We start from the raw sequence: 19,560 nt of genomic DNA, 5'->3' as shown, positions 1-19,560 counted from the left end.
AGCTATAACATATTAAGCTGACAATATTGGGGAAGGGACACAATTTAATGAAATATTGGATATATATTGGAGATGGCTAGTAATCTTGGTGATTGTTGTTTCACATGTGAATCAGTTATTCATAAGTGGGTTGTCCGTTTAATTATCTTTTCACTTTTTAGTCAGCAATGCCATGCCTATATTATGGGCCAATGAGCACCTCACGCTGGCAGTGAGAAATGTAGCTAGTAGGGTTTGCCAAACAGTGCCCCTTACTGCCAGTAATAAATAATAGCATATTTAATGGGTATTTTGTTTAAGTACCTATTTATTAATGTATCTCATTTAGATAATTAAAACAATAAATTAAAAAAGAATGAAGGTACAGAATGTATTTACAATATATATGATGGAATTAACTCTTAGAAAGTCACACAATTTGACATATTTGTCTGGTATTTTGAGGACCTATTTAGTTGATCTCATTTAGTTCATGAATAAAATACAATAGATTAATTAATTTACAGAATGTGTGGACATCATGGATTTACATAATTTATGGTTTATTCTCTCTCTCTCTTCTCTCTCTCTAGCTTTTGGAAGAGATGACAGCACTCATGCACAAGGACCTGGACAAGCTACTGATAACCAATCTGCCTAAAATGGCAGTCAACGTAGTTGAGAAGGCCCCAAAGAGTCCCCCGAAGATGTCATGTGCCCAGTTGCTAGATGGCTGCCGAACAGAGGTGGAGAAAGTAGGTCTGTGGTTTTATAGGGGGGTCCACTGATTTTTCAATAGTGGTGGGCAGGCTAGGTGGCACAACAGTGGATGCTTATTCATACTTGGGCAGAGAATGTTAAAGCAATGTTCAATAACAATATAGGAGGTGTGATGAATTAAGATGTTTAATTCTGTCTTTCAGGCCATATGGTCAATAGAGCTATATTCCTGCTGCCATATATCTTCAAAGAGGATCAGCACAGTTTTGGAACACTCATTACTTTTTTGTAAGCCATTAGTGCAGTGCTCTACGATTAGATTACTGTTCACTTCTTAGAATATACTGTACCTCTATTATTGAACAATGACTTTGATTTAAATTGTACTTTGAAATAAATGGAAATTATACTTTGTACTTTGAGTTTGAAATGAAATGGTACTTTGTTTGAAATTGTACATTCTACTTTGTTTTGTGCTTGGTTGTGTAATAAACTATTGGTATATTTGAGATGTGTTTAGTCATGATTGATTATTATTTCATTACAGTTTAAATAATTAATGTATTTTAATGAAAATTCCTGAAGAACCACCATATGAGAGAACCATTGGAGAACCAAATGTCTAGAGATCTACGTAGAACCATCAATGCTGTGCTTCAAAGGGTTGGGTTATGGTTAATTTATAAACATTTATGCTGTTTCCTTGTGTAACCAATAATGGATCTTTGTAGAACCTTTCATGCTGGATCCTTGTGAATCTAATAATGGATCTTTGGAGCTTTAGCATTTGTTTGTTTGTTGGTAGGGCTCTTTAAAGAACCATCCCATTTATGGTTCTTCAGTGATCCCAAACAATGTCCAATATTGGGTTCGATCCCCGGGACCACCCATACGTAGAATGTAGGCACACATGACTGTAAGTCGCTTTGGATAAAAGCGTCTGCTAAATGGCATATATTATTATTATTAAGAACCCTATTTGGTTCCAACTTGCACCTCTATTGTTGATGCATTTATTGTGTTGGAATAATGCGATGTCTACCCAATTCACACACGATAACGTACACACAGAATGTGAGCAACACGCACGTGTCCCACAATGGCTCAGTAACAACCTTGGCTGTTCTGTACAATTTCTGTGCATGTGTGTCTGTCTTTGTTTGTCCGCCTGCGTGTGTGTGTAGCCTATGTACACGTGCGGTCGTAGCCTGTTATTTGAATGAGTATTAGGTACGTCCATTATGAGCAGTCTTAGCTAACAGGTGTGTGCTGGACAAGAACATCTGGGCTGAAATGTGTTATCTCTGGCCATTTAATGAAGTTACCCTCTCTTCCTCCCATCCAGGTGGGCAGGCAATAACATTTGACAGAAGATGCGACGGGGGCCATGTCTCTTCAGATGGCTGGGGATAAGCATGGCGCTCCTCTCTCTGACCACCTACAGCTGGGCCCAGAAAACAGAAGGTACAGTAGATGGACAGGCCTTAACGGGATGTGTGAAGTTGGGTATTGTGACAGCAAATCAATCAATTTCCATTGTAAAATTGACAATTAAGTATCTATTCTATTATATAGAATGTTATATGTGCTGAGTGAAAACATGCATACTGTTTAAGGTAGACCTTTTCACTGGAGTGTATGCATGTGAGCTTTTTCGAAAAGCATAATAACAAAGAATCCAGAGATTGGCTGGTAAGATGGGGGGGTCAGGACAAATGACCAGGACAAATTGTCTGAGTTAAGCCAGGGGGTCGAGGGAGAGCAGAGCGGTAGCTAATTACTTTCTTGGATGGATGTATAGATATTCTCTATGATACTTAATCACGGTGCACTCACAGTAAGCTCCCTAGTGTCAAGCATTTCCCTCGTCATCAATATGACTCAAAAGGCATTATGTTAAATATTTATACATCCCTCATTACTGTCAGTACAGTTGAATTAGCTGGAGAAGAGGGTGCTCCTTGTAGTGTAATGTACTGTACAGTGAAAATATATACTTTGTAACACTCCATTAAAATGTTTCTGAGACAGTCAGTAAATTCTGAACTGAAAAGTACAATAACTAAAGACATAACCATACTTGACTTCCCCAGTGTGATACTGTTTCTAACTTGCCCCAAAGATGTTTTATTTTATTTAACTAGGCAAGTCCGTTAAGAATAAATTCTTGTTTACAATGATGACCTACTGGGGAACAGTGGGTTAACGGCCTTGTTCAGGAGCAGAATGACAGATTTTGACCTTGTCAGCTCAGGGATTCAAACCAGCAACCTTTCAGTTACTGGCCCAACACTCTAACCACTAGGCTACCTGCCGCCCCAGGATATGTCACTTTACTTCAAGAAGTGTCCTTATTTCCTTCCTTTCTTCATTTCTTCCTTTCTTCCTTTCTTCCTTTCTTCCTTTCTTCCTTCCTCCCTCCCTCCCTCCCTCCCTCCCTCCCTCCCTCCCTCCCTCCCTCCCTCCCTCCCTCCCTCCCTCCCTCCCCTCCCCCCTCCCTCCCTCCCTCCCTCCCTCCCTCCCTCCCTCCCTCCCTCCCTCCCTCCCTCCTGTATTACTAAAGTATGATAATTGTACAAAAATGGAATGGAGTGCCTCCTCAAGGTGAAAGCAAAGCATTGTGGGTTCCTTGTGGAAACTGTCTAGATGCATAAACACTCACTGTTGAGTGAGGAGAGTACTGGCCTAAAATATCATTGTTTTTATTACCCCTGGAATATGGATTTATTTGTACCGTTTCACAGTTTCTGTAAAGTTAGTCTTCTTTTAATGCATGGCTTACCTTGGAGAAACCACTGAAGGTAATGCCTTCAAAGCTGCAATCTTTCACAGTTTTATAGAGTTTTGGCTGGCACGCACATCAGCTCATTAATTAGCTCCTGTCACCTCGGGGGGAAGTGAGTTCCTGCTTAAATAAGTCCTTTTTTCAGAGCCTATGCGTGTCTGTGTGTGAGTGCATGTTGGAGTCTTTGTTTTGTCTGTATGCACTTAAGTGTGTTATGCGCATATGTGTTTGTGTGTGTGCAGTCGTAGCCTGTAATTTGAATGAGTGTTTGTATTACGTACGCCCATGTGTATGTTTGTGCTTTTCTTGCATCCACATGTTGAGCAGGCTTAGCAGAAGCCTGGTTGGCCTTCGCCTAATCAAACAAACAACAACAACAAAAATGATCTTCTGACCACATTCAATCTCTTTGTGGGTAATTGAGTCTAGGCTGAGGTCTGACAATTTTACATATTTCCACTAGCCATTGTCAAGTATTTAACATGTAATTTGATGTAACATAAAAGTCGATGGGAGAGTGTGGTAGCTAATGTTATTTTGAACTAGTGCATTTAGAACCGGTATCCTCAGTCAGAGTTGTTGCACTTAAACTTACATCTCTTATGTATCTACTCCATATGGATGTAAGTGACCAGACTGGCACATGATTATATATTTCCTGTACTTGTCCTCCTCGCCTCTGTATTTATCTCACGGTACGGTGACCTGCTCCTGTATCAGTGGAGCTTCAGCCCACTGATTATAACTGGGGATGCAGCCTATAATTTGAATGAATACAGACGGGATAATTACACAGGGAGCAGGTAGGAATTAGAGGTAGTTAAAACAATCACAAGTGAGAGTTGATTGGATCACTGCGTGGAAACACGGACGCTTGTTGAAGCATGAGAGGGAACAGTGTCTGTGATGTGTTTATGAGAATGTGTGCATTCGTGTGTGTGTGTGTGTGTGTGTGTGTGTGTGTGTGTGTGTGTGTGTGTGTGTGTGTGTGTGTGTGTGTGTGTGTGTGTGTGTGTGTGTGTGTGTGTGTGTGTGTGTGTGTGTGTGTGTGTGTGTGTGTGTGTGTGTGTGTGTGTGTGTGTGTGTGTGTGTGTGTGTGTGTGTGTGTGTGTGTGTGTGTGTGTGTGTGTGCGTGCGTGCGTGCGTGTGTGTGTGTGCGTGTGAGTGTGTTCCCAACTGTGCATGTGGGTGCTTATTTTCTCAGTGTCACCTTGGTTTGAGCGGGCCTTCTTAGGCCATTTCCAACCATAAATCTCCCTGTCTATAGTCTCACTGTCCGTTTGTTGTCTGTCTGTCAGCATTCAAGGGTACAACAAGGTTGTTACAGTATACAAAAAACATGCAACAATAAAGCATGGAAATTACATGAATTAATAAAGATAAGAGAATAGTTATCGCACAGCTCTTTGTTTCTCTTTCCGCCTTTCTACAGTATGTCCCATCCTCATGTTTCTTTCATCCTCTCTTTCCTAGAGCTCTTTCTTCACCTTCTCATCTCCACTTTGCCTCATATGCTTTAACTGTATTATATCTCTGACAGTCACAGTCTGAATACTGTGAGTCTGTCTGAACAGTGTGGCATGGCGCTATGCAATGCAGTATTCCCATCATGCATATCCCCTGTCTGTCCATCCACTGTCTGTCTCTATGAGGATCAGCGATCAGCAGGCCCCATAGCTTAGGAAAGGATCATGAAAGGTCAAGCCTCAATCTGGATGACAACGCACAAACCTTTCTGATACCTCTCTCTACCTCTCTATACAATCACTCAAAATCTCCTGATGTTTTGTGTGTGTGTGTGTGTGTGTGTGTACATGGACTTATTTCTGTGGTAATAGACTGTACTAATGACAAGCGGCTATTATCTTTGAAGGGTTTCATCACTAGTATGTTTATTATGTCTCTCTTGAGGCTTTGATGGTTGCCCTATTCTCAGTAAATAATTGTGGGTGTATGTTGACAGCCATCCCAGCTACCCAAAAATTGGTTCTGTGAAAGTTCTCAAAACGTTAATTTGGTTGCAGCAAATGTTATCATAATACAAAAACTGTCCGGTTGTACTTATGATTATACAATGTTTGTACAAAACCTTTGCCTGATGTTGCAAGAACCTTTCCAGAACTTTACTCTCACATTTTGTTTCCGGCAGTATGTTCTAAAAACATTACTGGTACATTGTGTTATTTGATTACCTGGACACCTAAAGTTAGATAAATCCTTTACTAGAACTTAATGGGGAATCTTAGCTAATATTCTGGGAATATTAATGGTTTGCTGGGATGTGTCCTCTCCTCAGACTCCATCTAACCTTCTCTCTCATCCCCTTCCTTCCTCTCTCTCTCTCTCTCTCTCTCTCTCTCTCTCTCTCTCTCTCTCTCTCTCTCTCTCTCTCTCTCTCTCTCTCTCTCTCTCTCTCTCTCTCTCTCTCTCTCTCTCTCTCTCTCTCTCTCTCTCTCTGTCTCTGTCTGAAATTGTTTCTCTATTTTGGGGATTGTTTGATTAGAGGCCAGATGCGCAGACTCTGTCTAGCAGTAGCAGCCTCTAGCTGTGGGGGCAGTGGAGCGGCTGTGTGGATGTATGTTTTAATCTGGCAGCCAGCAGGCTGTAATCAGGCTCGGTGTGGCACAGGAGGATGGGGGTTTGCTCGGCTTGGCTGAGCCTGAACTTGGCCTCTCCTGGAGCTCAACTGGTCCATGTGCAGGATCAACTCCGAGCAGTTCAATGGGAGTGTGATTGCAACACTCGAAGCAATGTCCTTTTTAACATCGATCTTGCTTTTTTCCCTCAAGTTAAGGAGAATGGTTGTATATGATCTGAGTAATGCTCTCTGTAACTGTTTTCTAAACCCACCTGAGGACCTGTAAGGTAAAGAATCTGTTGATGTGCCCTTCAGCAAGGCACTTAACCCTAACGGCTGCTGTAAGTCACGCTGGATACGAGCGTCTGCTAAATGAGTAAAATGGAAATGTGGCATAAAAGTGTCAATCTGCAGTTAAAACAATAAAGCGGGAACCCCACCACTTCTTTGGTAAACAGCTATGGGATGGGGCTGGAGAAATGTAAACACTCTCAAATTCATATAAATTGAGGCAGGCAACACTGAACAATCGGTGAGAGCACCAGCTTTTCCGGTCGACTGTGTGGTCACGCTCTCCGTAGCCGATGTGAGTAAGACCTTTAATCCTTAAGAGTCTATTGATACACCTGTGCGCAAATCTACTGTGCCTTCAAAAAGTATTCATACCCATTGACTTATTCCACATTTTGTTGTTACAGCCCTAATTCAAAATGGATTAAATATGCATTTTTCTCACCCATCTACTCACAATACCCCATAATGACAAAGTGAAAACATGTTTTTAGACATTTCTGTCAAATGTATTTAAAATGAAATTCCAGAAATATCTAATTTACATAAGTATTCACACCCTTGAGTCAATACTTTGTAGAAGCGCTGTTAGCGCTTCTTTCTGGGTAAGTCTTTCTGGGTAAGTCTCTAAGAGCTTTCCACACCTGGCTTGTACAGCATTTGCCCATTATTCTTTAAAAAATTATTCAGACTCAGTCAAATTGGTTCTTGGTCATTGTTGGACAATCATTTTAAGGTCTTGCCATAGATTTTCAAGTAGATTTAAGTCCATACTATAACTCGACCACTCGGGAACATTCACTGTCTTCTTGGTAAGCAACTCTAGTGTAGGTTTGGCCTTGTGTTTTAGGTTATTGTCCTGCTGAAAGGTAAATTAATCTCCCAGTGTCTGGTGGAAAGCAGACTGAACCAGGTTTTCCTTTGGGATTTTAGCTGTGCTTAGCTATATCATTAATTTTTTTTATCCTGAAAAACACCCCAGTCCTTAACGATGACAAGCATACTCATAACATAATGCAGCCACCACTATGCTTGAAAATATGGAGAGTGGCTCTACCTGATGCTGTATTTAGAGCTCACAGTGAATAAGGTGAGCGGTAGCTGCCTGAGTTACAGTGTATTCGGAAAATATTCAGACCCCTTAACTTTTTCCACATTTTTTTTCATTTCCGATTCTGTTATTTAAAAAGGTATTTTAAAAATAATAATTATCATCAATATACACACAATAACCCATCATGACAAAGCAAAAAATGTTTTTTAGAAATTGTTGCAAATTTATAAAAAAAATATCAAAATGAAATACCACATTTACATAAGTATTCAGACCCTTTACTTTGTGAAGCACCTTTAGCAGCGATTACATCTTCAAGCCTTCTTGGGTATGAAGCTACAAGTTTGGCACACCTGTATTTGGGGAGTTTCTCCCATTCTTCTCTGCAGATCCTCTCAAGCTGGGGAGCGTCGATGCACAGCTATTTTCAGGTCTCTCCAGTTATGTTCGATCAGGTTCAAGCCTGGGATATAGCTGGGCCACTCAAAGACATTCAGAGACTTGTCCCGAAGCCACTCCTGCATTGTCTTGGCTGTGTGCTTAGGGTCGTTGTCCTGTTGGAAGGTGAACCTTCGCCTAAGCACTCTGGAGCAGGTTTTCTTCAAGGATCTCTCTGTACTTTGCTCCGCTCATCTTTCCCTCGATCCTAACAAACAACCCCAGAGCATGATGTTCTGAGTCCTTTAGGGGCCTTTTGGCAAACTCCAAACTCCAAATGTTATTTGTTTTGTCCACATGGTTAGCAGATGTTAATGCAAGTGTAGCGAAATGCTTGTTCTTCTTGTTCCGACAATGCAGTAATAACCAACGAGTAATCTAACCTAACAATTCCACAATAACTAACTTATACCCACAATGTAAAGGAATGAAAGATTATGTACATAAAATATATGAATGAGTGATGATACAGAACAGCATAGGCAATATGCAGTAGATGGTATCGAGTACAGTATATACATATGAGATGAGAAATGTAGGGTATGTAAAAATATAAAAGTGGCATTGTTTAAAGTGGCTAATGATACATGTATTACATAAAGATGGCAAGATGCAATAGATGATATAGAGTACAGTATATACATATGAGATGGGAAATGTAGGGTATGTAAAAATATAAAAGTGGCATTGTTTAAAGTGGCTAATGATACATGTATTACATCAAGATGGCAAGATGCAGTAGATGATATAGAGTACAGTGTATATACGTATACTTATGTAATTATTTGTAATATATTTGCAAAAAAAAAGTAAACCTGTTTTTGCTTTGTCGTTATGGGGTATTGTGTGTTTAACAAATTACGGAAAAAGGGAAGGGGTCTGAATACTTTCCGAATGCACCATATATCTATCATGAAAAAATCCAGCACTGCTATAGTGCAGTTTCTTTTGTTTTTACTGTTTTGTGGTTGCCATTGCCGTGACCTCCCTGTAACGCTTGTCGTTGCATGAAGAAGGAGTGGACCAAAGCGCAGCGTGGTACGTGTTCATGATCATTTATTTAAACTGAACACTGAGACAAAATAACAAAATGGAACAAAACGAACCAGTTCTATCTGGTGCAGACACAAAACAGAAAACAACTACCCACAAAAAACAGGTGGGAAAAGGCTACCTAAGTATTGTTCCCAATCAGAGACAACGATAGACAGCTGTCCCTGATTGAGAACCATACCCGGCCAAAACAAAGGAATACAAAACATAGAAAAATGAACATAGAATGCCCACCCAAAATCACACCCTGACCAAACCTAAATAGAGACATAAAAAGCTCTCTAAGGTCAGGGCGTGACACTCCCATTAAAATAAATATTCAGTAATTTTGAATGTTATATTGTTTTTGTTAATCTCTGAGCGATGTTCTATCGATTCCTGAGGTCATTTTATGTTTTCATGTGTATCTGATACTATTGCCGTTCAAGCAGGCAGAAATTCAGCCAGTGTGATATAGCTTAGCAATAAAGCTGCTCTCACTACAATGGAAGTTATTAGGAATCCGAATTTTAGATAGAAAAAAACATCTGTCATACAGTATATGTCAGATTTCAATACTGGCTGATGTCATAACGGCTTCTCTTGAATAAACCATTGATCATATTTTTTATGATATTCCTACCTCGAGAAATGTGCACGTTAACAGAGGGTCCACCACATTTTTCCTATTTGTTTTCCTCTTCAGTCCAGGCTGCATTGCATGGTGCTGTTGAATGGCTGTTGCAAATGTCAAATTCCACTCAATCCGCAGGTTGAACATGGTGAAATTGTTGACTCCTAAATTGATAGTGTAGTTTGTTTAGTGCAGTTTGTTTACAGTTAACTAACTACTTCACATGCTGATATTGACTTTGGTATTATTGTGTGTAGCTACGTTTGCTAGATAACTACCTACCTAGCTAGCCGGCCAGTCCACAGAGAGACCATTGCATTGTGGGTTTTGTAGTTGACTTGAGCTGCAACAGATTTCCACAACAATCTTCACATTTGCCACCAACCTTATTATGATGACAAAATGAAACATTTGTTCACCCAAAAATATTTTTTCTCACATATAAGTGTTACTTAACACTGCAAATGATAGGAATGAATGGTTTTGGGTGGATTTTTCCTTTAGCTGGCAATGGGCAGCGTTGAACAAATGCCTTCCCTGTCACTCTCAGCTCTTCACCAGCCAGCTGTTGCTGGCCCCAGACCAGGGTTCCCTGCTGCCCTTCTGGATGCCACTCTATGCAAGCAGATTACACTAAGCCCCCTGGGAAATTAAGAAGTCCCTGTTCAGTTCAGTCTTCAGTCCCTCATCTAGGCATCATGCCTGCCACAACAGGGATTGGCAGGGCCATAAATGTAACCTTTGACCTTGGAGTGTTTTAAGCTGATGACGATGATCAGTGACACTGAGGTTGGGCAATCTTCCAATCTTCTCACTGCTTGGAAAGTTGAGGTAAGGCGAGGGATATGGATTAGTTCAAGATTCCTCAGCTCTAGCCTTGAGAAAGAGAGAGGTGACATTGGAAAGGGACTCTCAGACAATTGCTCTCCGTCATCAAGGTTTAATATTTATTTAAAGGGCAGTAGTATTTATGAGTGCATAAGGAGGTATTAAAGGTTTTATGAGATGAAAGACCTGGTGTAAAACTGCCTGGAAGAAAGCCATTCATCTACAGGAGTAGTGTTCTCTCCTTTCATTCTCTGTCTCTGATGGGAAGAGACTGTCTGTGGCTGGAGAATACTGTCTTAGTTATTCTGACAATATCAATATGGATTGGATTGTGTTTATATATGCATTACTAGTTAGTTGAAAAGATGGCCCAGGTGTCCATCGGTGGTGTGAGACAATGCGTTATTATGGGAACAACTCCCATCAAATAATTATGAACAAACTTAATTCCCCATCAGCTAAAATGTGTTTTAAGAACGTTGAGTGAGCCGTGGCTATTTGATTTAGTTACTTTTTTCAGATGAAGTTGTGAAAACGCAGAGGGCACTGATTTCATAGGCAGCTAAAAAAAACCATTGTGAATATAAAATGTCAGTGGGCAGCATTATCTCAGTGGTGCCTTGTCTGAGTGCTCTGGTAATGCAGTGCTGATTCAAATGTCCTTTAAAGAATTAAGGCACTGTCTATTTCTGCTTCTGTCTAAGCCTGCTTCTTCTGAAAATACCTTGAAATATTTTGCAGCTTTTATATCCCAGTCATGGAACAAGGTAAGATCTTGCACAAAAACAACCACATCACATCTAAAACAGGCTAGTTGTGCCTCCATCCATCTCTGAGCCCAGTTCTTTTGTGAGGAAAAACGATAAACATTTATTAATTGAAGTTTTGTAGCTTAAGGGGGAATCGGCATGTTGATTAGTGCAGGATATTATCTCCTCAAATGAAAGCAAATTACCCCGAGGTTCTAATTAGAATATTTAGATTGTCCTTGGACTAAGCTCCTGGAGTATATAGTGCCTTGATTACCAATTACTGATGGAATACTGTGTCTTTAACATGTTCTGTTTTTCCTCCTATACTTCGACTAATTTGGCTGTGAACAAAAGAGATATATCCATTAAAGCAATGTTCCCCTCTCTATGGTTTGTGAGATGGCTAATTAAACATGAGTCTAGATGCTTCGGTGCTCGTTGATTTGCTTTGCTAATCCTAATTGTGGATAGACGTTTGTTGTTGAATGAATTATTATTCGATGTCTATTGCACTAATGCTATGCATTGTCTGGAGGTACAGTTACTGCAGTGCTTGTTGATCAGGTTGGTGTCCCTCCCTTCTGTGCCTTCAGAAACCCATCTATAGACAATACCCCATAATGACGAAGAGAAAACATGTTTTTAGAAATTTTAGCAAATGTATTGAAAAATGAATACAGAAATATCTCATTCACATAAGTATTCACACCCCTGAGTCAATACATGTTATAATCACCTTTGCAGCAATTATAGCTGTGAGTCTTTCTGGGTAAGTCTCTAAGAGCTTTGCACATCTGATTTGTAAAACATTTGCCTGTTATTTTCTTAATTCTTCAAGCTCTGTCAAGTTGGTTGTTGATCATTGCTTAAACAGACATTTTCATGTCCTGCAATAGATTTTCAAGTCAATTTAAGTCAAAACTGTAACTAGGCCACTCAGCAACTTTCAAAGTCATCTTGGTAAGCAACTCCAGTGTATATTTGGCCTTGTGTTTTAGGTTATTGTCCTGCTGAATGGTAAAATTGTCTCCCGGTGTCAGGCGTGTGCGTACTTGTGGTGAAGTCAGCTGCAGGAGAGCAGAGAATTGTGAACAGGCACACACTTTATTACGGCAGGAGAGATATACAGATGGACGCAGCTGCGTCAAAAACCTCCTTAAGCCAACAGGGCAAAGTGTATAGCGCGCACAAATATCACACAACATAAATGTATAGCAATACAAATAAGCTTAGTGAAAACACATGGAAAATAACAAACGCTTAGCCTAGTGTGTACAACATGTAACACACAAATAGTTTCACACAAAGACATGAGGGGGAACAGAGGAATAAAAACATGTAGGGTGATTGGGGAAACCAGGTGTGAATGGAACAAGACAAAACCAATGGATAATTGAACAATGGAGCGGCGATGGCTAGAAAGCCGGTGACATCGACCGCCGAACGGCGCCCGAACATGGAGAGGAGCTGACTCGACGGAAGTCGTGACACCCAGTGTCTGTTGGAAAGCAGACTGAACCAGGATGTACTCTAGGTTTTTGCCTACGCTTACCTCTATTCCATTTATTTTTATCCCCCCAAAAAACTCCCTTGCCGATGACAAGCATATCCATAACATGATGCAGCCACTACCATGTTTGAAAATATGAAGAGTGATACACTCTGTATCTTTGTGTTCTTATATTTGCCCCAAACATAAAGTTTTGTATTAAGGAAATAGTGTTAATTTCTTTGCCATATTTTTAGCAGTTTTACAGTGCCTTATTCTAAAACAGGATGTCTGTTTTGGAATATTTATGTTCCCTACAGTCTTCCTTCTTTTCACTCTGCCACTTAGGTAAAGTGGAGAAACTACAATGTTGTTGATCCGTCCTCAGTTTTCTCCTATTACAGCCATTCAACTCTGTAACTGTTTTAGTCACAATTGGCCTGATGGTGAAATCCCTGAGCGGTTTATTTCCTCTCCGGTAACCGAGTTAGGAAGGACGCCTGTATCTCTGTAGTGACTTATCCACAGTGTAATTAATAGCTTAACAATGCTCAAAGGGATATTCAATGTATTGTTTTTTTCCATCTACCAATAGGTTCCCTTTGCGAGGCATTGGAAAACCTCCCTGGTCTCTGTGGTTGAATCTATGTTTGAAATTCACTGCTCGACTGGGGGGTACAGAGATGAGGTAGTCATTCAAAAATCATGGTAAACACCGTTATAGCACACAAAGGGAGTCCATGCAAGTTATTATGTGACTTTGTTAAGCACATTTTTACTCCTGAACTTATTTAGGCTTGCCATAACAAAGGGGTTGAATATTAAAATAAAAAAATATGTAAAAAAATTCACCTTCATTTAACCAGGTAGGCTAGTTGAGAACAAGTTCTCATTTACAACTGCGACCTGGCCAAGATAAAGCAAAGCAGTTCGACACATACAATAACACAGTTACACATGGAATAAACAAACATACAGTCAATAATATAGTAACAAAAATAATTACATTTCAGCATTTTGTTTTAATTCATTTGTAAAAGTTTCTCAAAACATACTTACTTTATTTAACCCTTAATTTACCAGGTAAGTTGACTGAGAACACATTCCCATTTACAGCAATGACCCGGGGAATAGTTACAGGGATGAATGAGTAGCTGGGGATGATGAGGTGGCCATGATGTTAGGGGCTGATTGGACATTTAGGAAGACTTCCCCTTACACAGGGCAATGTCCCCAATCACTGCCCTGGGGTATTGGGATATTGTTTTCAGACCAGAGGAAAGAGTGCCTCCTACTGGCCCTCCAACACCACTTCCAGCAGCATCTGGTCTCCCTTCCAGGGACCAACTAAGTCCAAACCTGCTTAGGTATGCTGCTGGCCAATTCCACTTTGACATTATGGGGCATTGTGTGTATGCCAGTGACACAAAATCTCAATTTAATCTATTTTAAATCCAGGCTGTAACACAACAAAATGTGGAAAAAATAAAGGGGTGCGAATACTTTCTGAAGACACTGTATGTGATCCTAATTGTGGAAAGACCATGATGTTGAGATCATTGTTCCTGAAAGATGTCATTCTTGTTCTTAAAGTATATCCCTCTATTTCAGACAATTGTAACCTAATGCTTTTTTCCTGGTTATTGTATGATTGTCTCAAGTATAGGCCACATTTCCCATGCATCTACCACTAAGTGGCTTCACTGGAGGTGCATCAATGGGATGTTCAGCATAGCCCTGTAAATACCTTTGGTCACATTGAATTGGACATGCAGTCCTGGTAGATACCCAGGCCTCTGGTTACTGAGATACTGATGATCAGTAAAGAGTGTCAAGTCATCAGAGTATCATGTTACCCATGACACACCATGCTGTCGCACCCTCACGCTCAGTCCACTTAGGACTGTTGGGGACTCATTTTGACCCTTTTCTCTCTCAGCTATAGTGTCTTGCTGCAGAATATACAGTATCTCTTTACTAAGCATATTTGGGCTCAATCTTCTCAGAAAAGGAATCCAAATGTGTTGAATTAATTGGTTGTTGACCCTTATTGCAGTTTGGTTTTAGTTCTCTGTACGTTGTCCCCTCCTGTAGAATAGTTAAACGTATGTTCCAAGCTAGCCTCCACTCCCCCTGATATTCTCTGTTTGTATTGATTTTCACTTGAAGATCATTCTCTATACACTTGGTCCAACACTCCTGTGTGTGTGTGTGTGTGTGTGTGTGTGTGTGTGTGTGTGTGTGTGTGTGTGTGTGTGTGTGTGTGTGTGTGTGTGTGTGTGTGTGTGTGTGTGTGTGTGTGTGTGTGTGTGTGTGTGTGTGTGTGTGTGTGTGTGTGTGTGCGCACGCGCGCACGGGGGAGGGAGCGAGAGAGGTACATGTCCTCCCATCTCCCTCTGCCATTCCTCTTTCTCTGTCCTTCCCTTGGGTGTGTCTGACCCCACCTGCCTTTCGCTGTATCTCTATGTCTTATTTTTCTCACTGTCTTACACGTCGATTCAGAGCATCCCAAACATGTTCAATGGGTGACATGTCTGGTGAGTCTTCAGGCCATGGAAGAACTGGGACATTTTCAACTTCCAGAAATTGTGTACAGATCCTTGCGACATGGGGCTGTGCATTATCATGCTGAAACATGAGGTGATGGCAGAGGATGAATGGCACGGCAATGGGCCTCAGGATCTCTTCACGGTACCTCTGTGCATTCAAATTGTCATGGGTAAAATGCAATTGTGTTTATTGTCCGTAGCTTATGTTTGCCCATACCCATACCCCAACACCACCGTGGGGGATTCTGATCACAACGTTGACATCAGGAAACCACTCACCCATATGACGCCATACACGCTGTCTGCCATCTGCCCGGTATAGTTGAACCCGAGATTCATTCACGATAAGGACACTTCTCCAGCATGCCAATGGCCATCGAAGGTGAGCATTTGCCCACTGAAGTCGGTTACGACGTCGAACTGCAGTCAGGTCAAGACCCTGGTGAGAACGACAAGCATACAGATGAGCTTCCCTGAGACTGGTTTCTGACTGTTTGTGCAGTCATTCTTTGTTTGTACAAACCCACAGTTTCATCAGCTATCCGGGTGAGTGGTTTCAGATGGTCCCGCAGTTGAAGAAGCTGGATGTTGAGGTCCTTGGCTGGTGTGGTTACAAGTGCTCTGGCTGTTTAGACGTACTGCCAAATTCTATAAAACAACATTGGAGGCAGCTTATGGTAGAGAAAGGAACATTAAATTGCATGTCAACAGCTCTGGTGAACATTCCTGCAGTCAGCTTACCAATTGCACGCTCCCTTCAAAACATGAGACATCTGTGACATTGTGTTGTGCACATTTTAGAGTGGCCTTTTCTGTCAAGGTGCACCTGTGTAATGCTGTTTAATCAGCTACTTGATATGCCACACCTGTCAGATGGATTATCTTGGAAAATAGAAATGCTCACTAACAGGGATGTAAACACATTTGTGCACAAAATTTGAGAGAAATAAGCTTTTTGTGCATGTGGAACATTTAAGTGATCCTTTATTTCAGCTCATGAAACATGGGAGCAACACTTTACATATTGTCCAGTATATTATGACAAGCAGTGGTGTAAAGTACTAAAGTAAAAATACTTTAAAGTACTACTTAAGTAGTTTTTTTTTATATATCTGTACTTTACTATTTTATATTTTTGACTATTTTACTTTTCACTACATTTAAAAAAAAAGAAAATTACCCCATACATTTTCCCTGACACACAAAATTACTAGTTACATTGTTAAATGCTTAGCAGGACAGCAATAGGGTCCAATTTACACACTTATCAAGAGAACATCCATTAAAAAAATCTATATATATATATATACAGTGTATAAATTGATCCCATCTGGTTTAGTTAATATAAGGAATTTTAAATGATTTATACTTTTACTTTTGATACTTAAGTATATTTGAGCAATTACATTTACTTTTAACACTTAAGTATATTTAAAACCAAATACTTTTACTCTCATAATATTTTTCTGGGTGACTTGCACTTTTACTTGAGTCATTTTCTATTACGTATCTTTACTTTTACTAAAGTATGACAATTGCGTACTTTTTCCACCACTGGCGACAAGCTGTGTGTTCTTCCAAATATGTTCGCTTTCCTGCTTGCTGGCTGCACAATGCACTCCTTGTGGTTTTTGTTCTTGTACCCCTTTCCCTATTGGACCAAGTTAACTCAATGCATACCGCCTGACATCACAATTGAGCTTTTTAGGATTTGCCCTGGCCTGACAGATATGTCGATACATCTATAAGCAGCTTTGCCGTGGTGTGTGTATATGCCTATACCAACTTCAACAGTAGCCTTCATTAGCAACCTGAGGAACGTTACAGCCTATGGTATTTAGGAATTTCAGCATGACTAAGCTATGTTTACTATGAATACAGAATTCCAGGGGTGGGACAGTGATTGGAACCATCTCTGATATTCTCTTCTAACTCTGGGACGCCACCCGAGAGGGAAGAGTCCCAGATGAAGAATGTCAGAAAACAAACACACAAACACCCTGGAACAAATGTAAACACCAGATGAAATATGGTGTTCTCTTTTCTCTTTGGCTTTGTAGTCAACATGTGTCTCTTGACTGTGCTGACTTTAAAGCTGATGTGGTTATTATGTGTGTGTGTGTATATGTGTGTGTGTGTGTGTGTGTGTCTTGCTGCCCTTCTGCTGCAGTGTGTGCTCTAATCTCAACAGGGGACCATTAACAGAGCAATACAAGCCATTGTTCTTCCTCCCTGCTGGAGAATATTCTTCTCAAAGCAGGCTTTTGACATTACTACACACACACACACACACACACACATGCGCACACGCACACGCACACAGATGCAATAAAACCAACCGACTCCTTGGGATCCGAAGGTCTTGCTAAAGGTCTCATTTTAAGAGACATTCTGCACACACACATAGTTACACACATACACCTACACACACACATACACACACACCCTCATACACGCCTAAACATACTCCCACTCTCCCTTTCTCTCCACATATTTGCTCAGAGCTGATGAGCATACTCATTTTCATGTGCTGTGTTGTGTATGCCTCAGATTGGTAGGTCGGACCACTTTCTATTTTTGTCTGAATCAAAGGAAATGTAGATCTCTCTGTTTCTCCAGCAGATGCATTCATTAATCTAATTGCTGTGAAATTGTAGGAAATCTGAACTCCTATATCAGAGCTCATACTCCTACTCCTAACAGATTAGCTGTGCAGTTACAAAATGACTGAAATGAGATGAGCGGTGTGTCACCTTACTGATGAATTAAACTCTGAATTAATACACACATAGACAGCATACAGAAGAATGCTTTTTCTCTGTCACATTTCAAATGAATGTGCATCCACCTGAAGTCGAAAATGGACACAAACTGGATGTAAAGAATACACAATTTCATGAAACAACTGAACTTTCAAATATTGTGGCACCCCATATGGCCATTGAATCACTAATTATCATGCGTAGCTGTGCTAGAGAAAAAAACCAAATGGATATAACAGCGAATTCAAGCCTGCAGTTGTATTACTGATTCATGTGCACTTTTAAACCTTCACATTACTGGAAGGGCTCGTGGCCATGAATATTTGATGGGAAAACGATCTGCCCGTTCGCACCTAGCGACAGGTGTTTAGTTGCGTAAGAGGAGTTAAGCAACAGACTGCCATTGAGGAACCTTAGAGGGGCCTATTTTCTCTGTCCCTCTCTGATGACACACAGACATATTGTAAGGAGACACCTGGGCTGGACAACAGATCACATGTGTTCCTCAACATGCCGTAGACCGGGACAATAGTTGCTGAATGAGTTATAGTGAGAGTCAACTTGTTCTCCATATGCAGTAAACATTCTCCTTGAACCTGGTCTCTCAGCATCTCTAAGAATGTCACTGCTGATGTCAGTAAGGTACATACTGGACATGGGCCATAATATGTGCCTTTTATAAAGTGTGCCATTATGTAATTATGTGGGAAATTCCTTTCTTGGCTGCCAGTAAGGTGCATAGGTTCGTCATATTTGTCTCTAAACAGTGTGCTATTAAGTAATTAAGTGGGAAATGATTTTCTTGGAGAAAGACAGCAATACTTAGATGGTACTGTACTAACGTCAGTAAGGTATAGCTTGAGGAAATTATGCTTGGTTATTGTTTCTGTATGTATGTATGCATGTATTTATGTATGTATGTAATGTAATGTAATGTAATGGTATGTATGTAATTTTCATCATAGGTACACTTCAACTATGACGGACAAAATTAGGAAACAAAATCCAGAAAATCACATTGTAGGATTTTTAATGAGTTTATTTGCAAATGATGGTGGAAAATAATTATTTGGTCAATAACAAAAGTTTATCTCAATACTTTGTTAAATACCCTTTGTTGGCAATGACAGAGGTCAAATGTTTTCTGTAAGTCTTCACAAGGTTTTCACACACTGTTGCTGGTATTTTGGCCCATTCCTCCATGCAGATCTCCTCTTGAGCAGTGATGTTTTGGGGCTGTTGCTGGGCAACACGGACTTTCAACTCCCTCCAAAGATTTTCTATGGGGTTGAGATTTGGAGACTGGCTAGGCCACTCCAGGACCTTGAAATGCTTCTTACAAAGCCACTCCTTCGTTGCCCGGGCCGTGGGTTTGGGATCATTGTCATGCTGAAAGACCCAGCCACGTTTCATCTTCAATGCCCTTGCTGATGGAAGGAGGTTTTCACTCAAAATATCACGATACATGGCCCCATTCAGTCTTTCCTTTACACGGATCAGTCGTCCTGGTCCCTTTGCAGAAAAACAGCCCCAAAGCATGATGTTTCCACCCCCATGCTTCACAGTAGGTATGGTGTTCTTTGGATGCAACTCAGCATTCTTTGTCCTCCAAACACGACAAGTTGAGTTTTTACCAAAACGTTATATTTTGGTTTCATCTGACCATATG

The 19,560-nt window shown here is 40.5% G+C and overlaps 1 pseudogene; it reads left to right on the top strand.

The window, feature by feature from the left end:
• The window catches only part of LOC124041257, a 279,206-nt pseudogene that overhangs the window by 39,778 nt on the left and 219,868 nt on the right, over positions 1-19,560 (top strand).

This window comes from Oncorhynchus gorbuscha, linkage group LG08 (assembly GCF_021184085.1).
Source record: "Oncorhynchus gorbuscha isolate QuinsamMale2020 ecotype Even-year linkage group LG08, OgorEven_v1.0, whole genome shotgun sequence".
Lineage (NCBI taxonomy): Eukaryota > Metazoa > Chordata > Actinopteri > Salmoniformes > Salmonidae > Oncorhynchus > Oncorhynchus gorbuscha.
The sequence above is the reverse complement of the archived record's forward strand: the minus strand, read 5'-3'. Positions and strand labels throughout refer to the sequence as shown.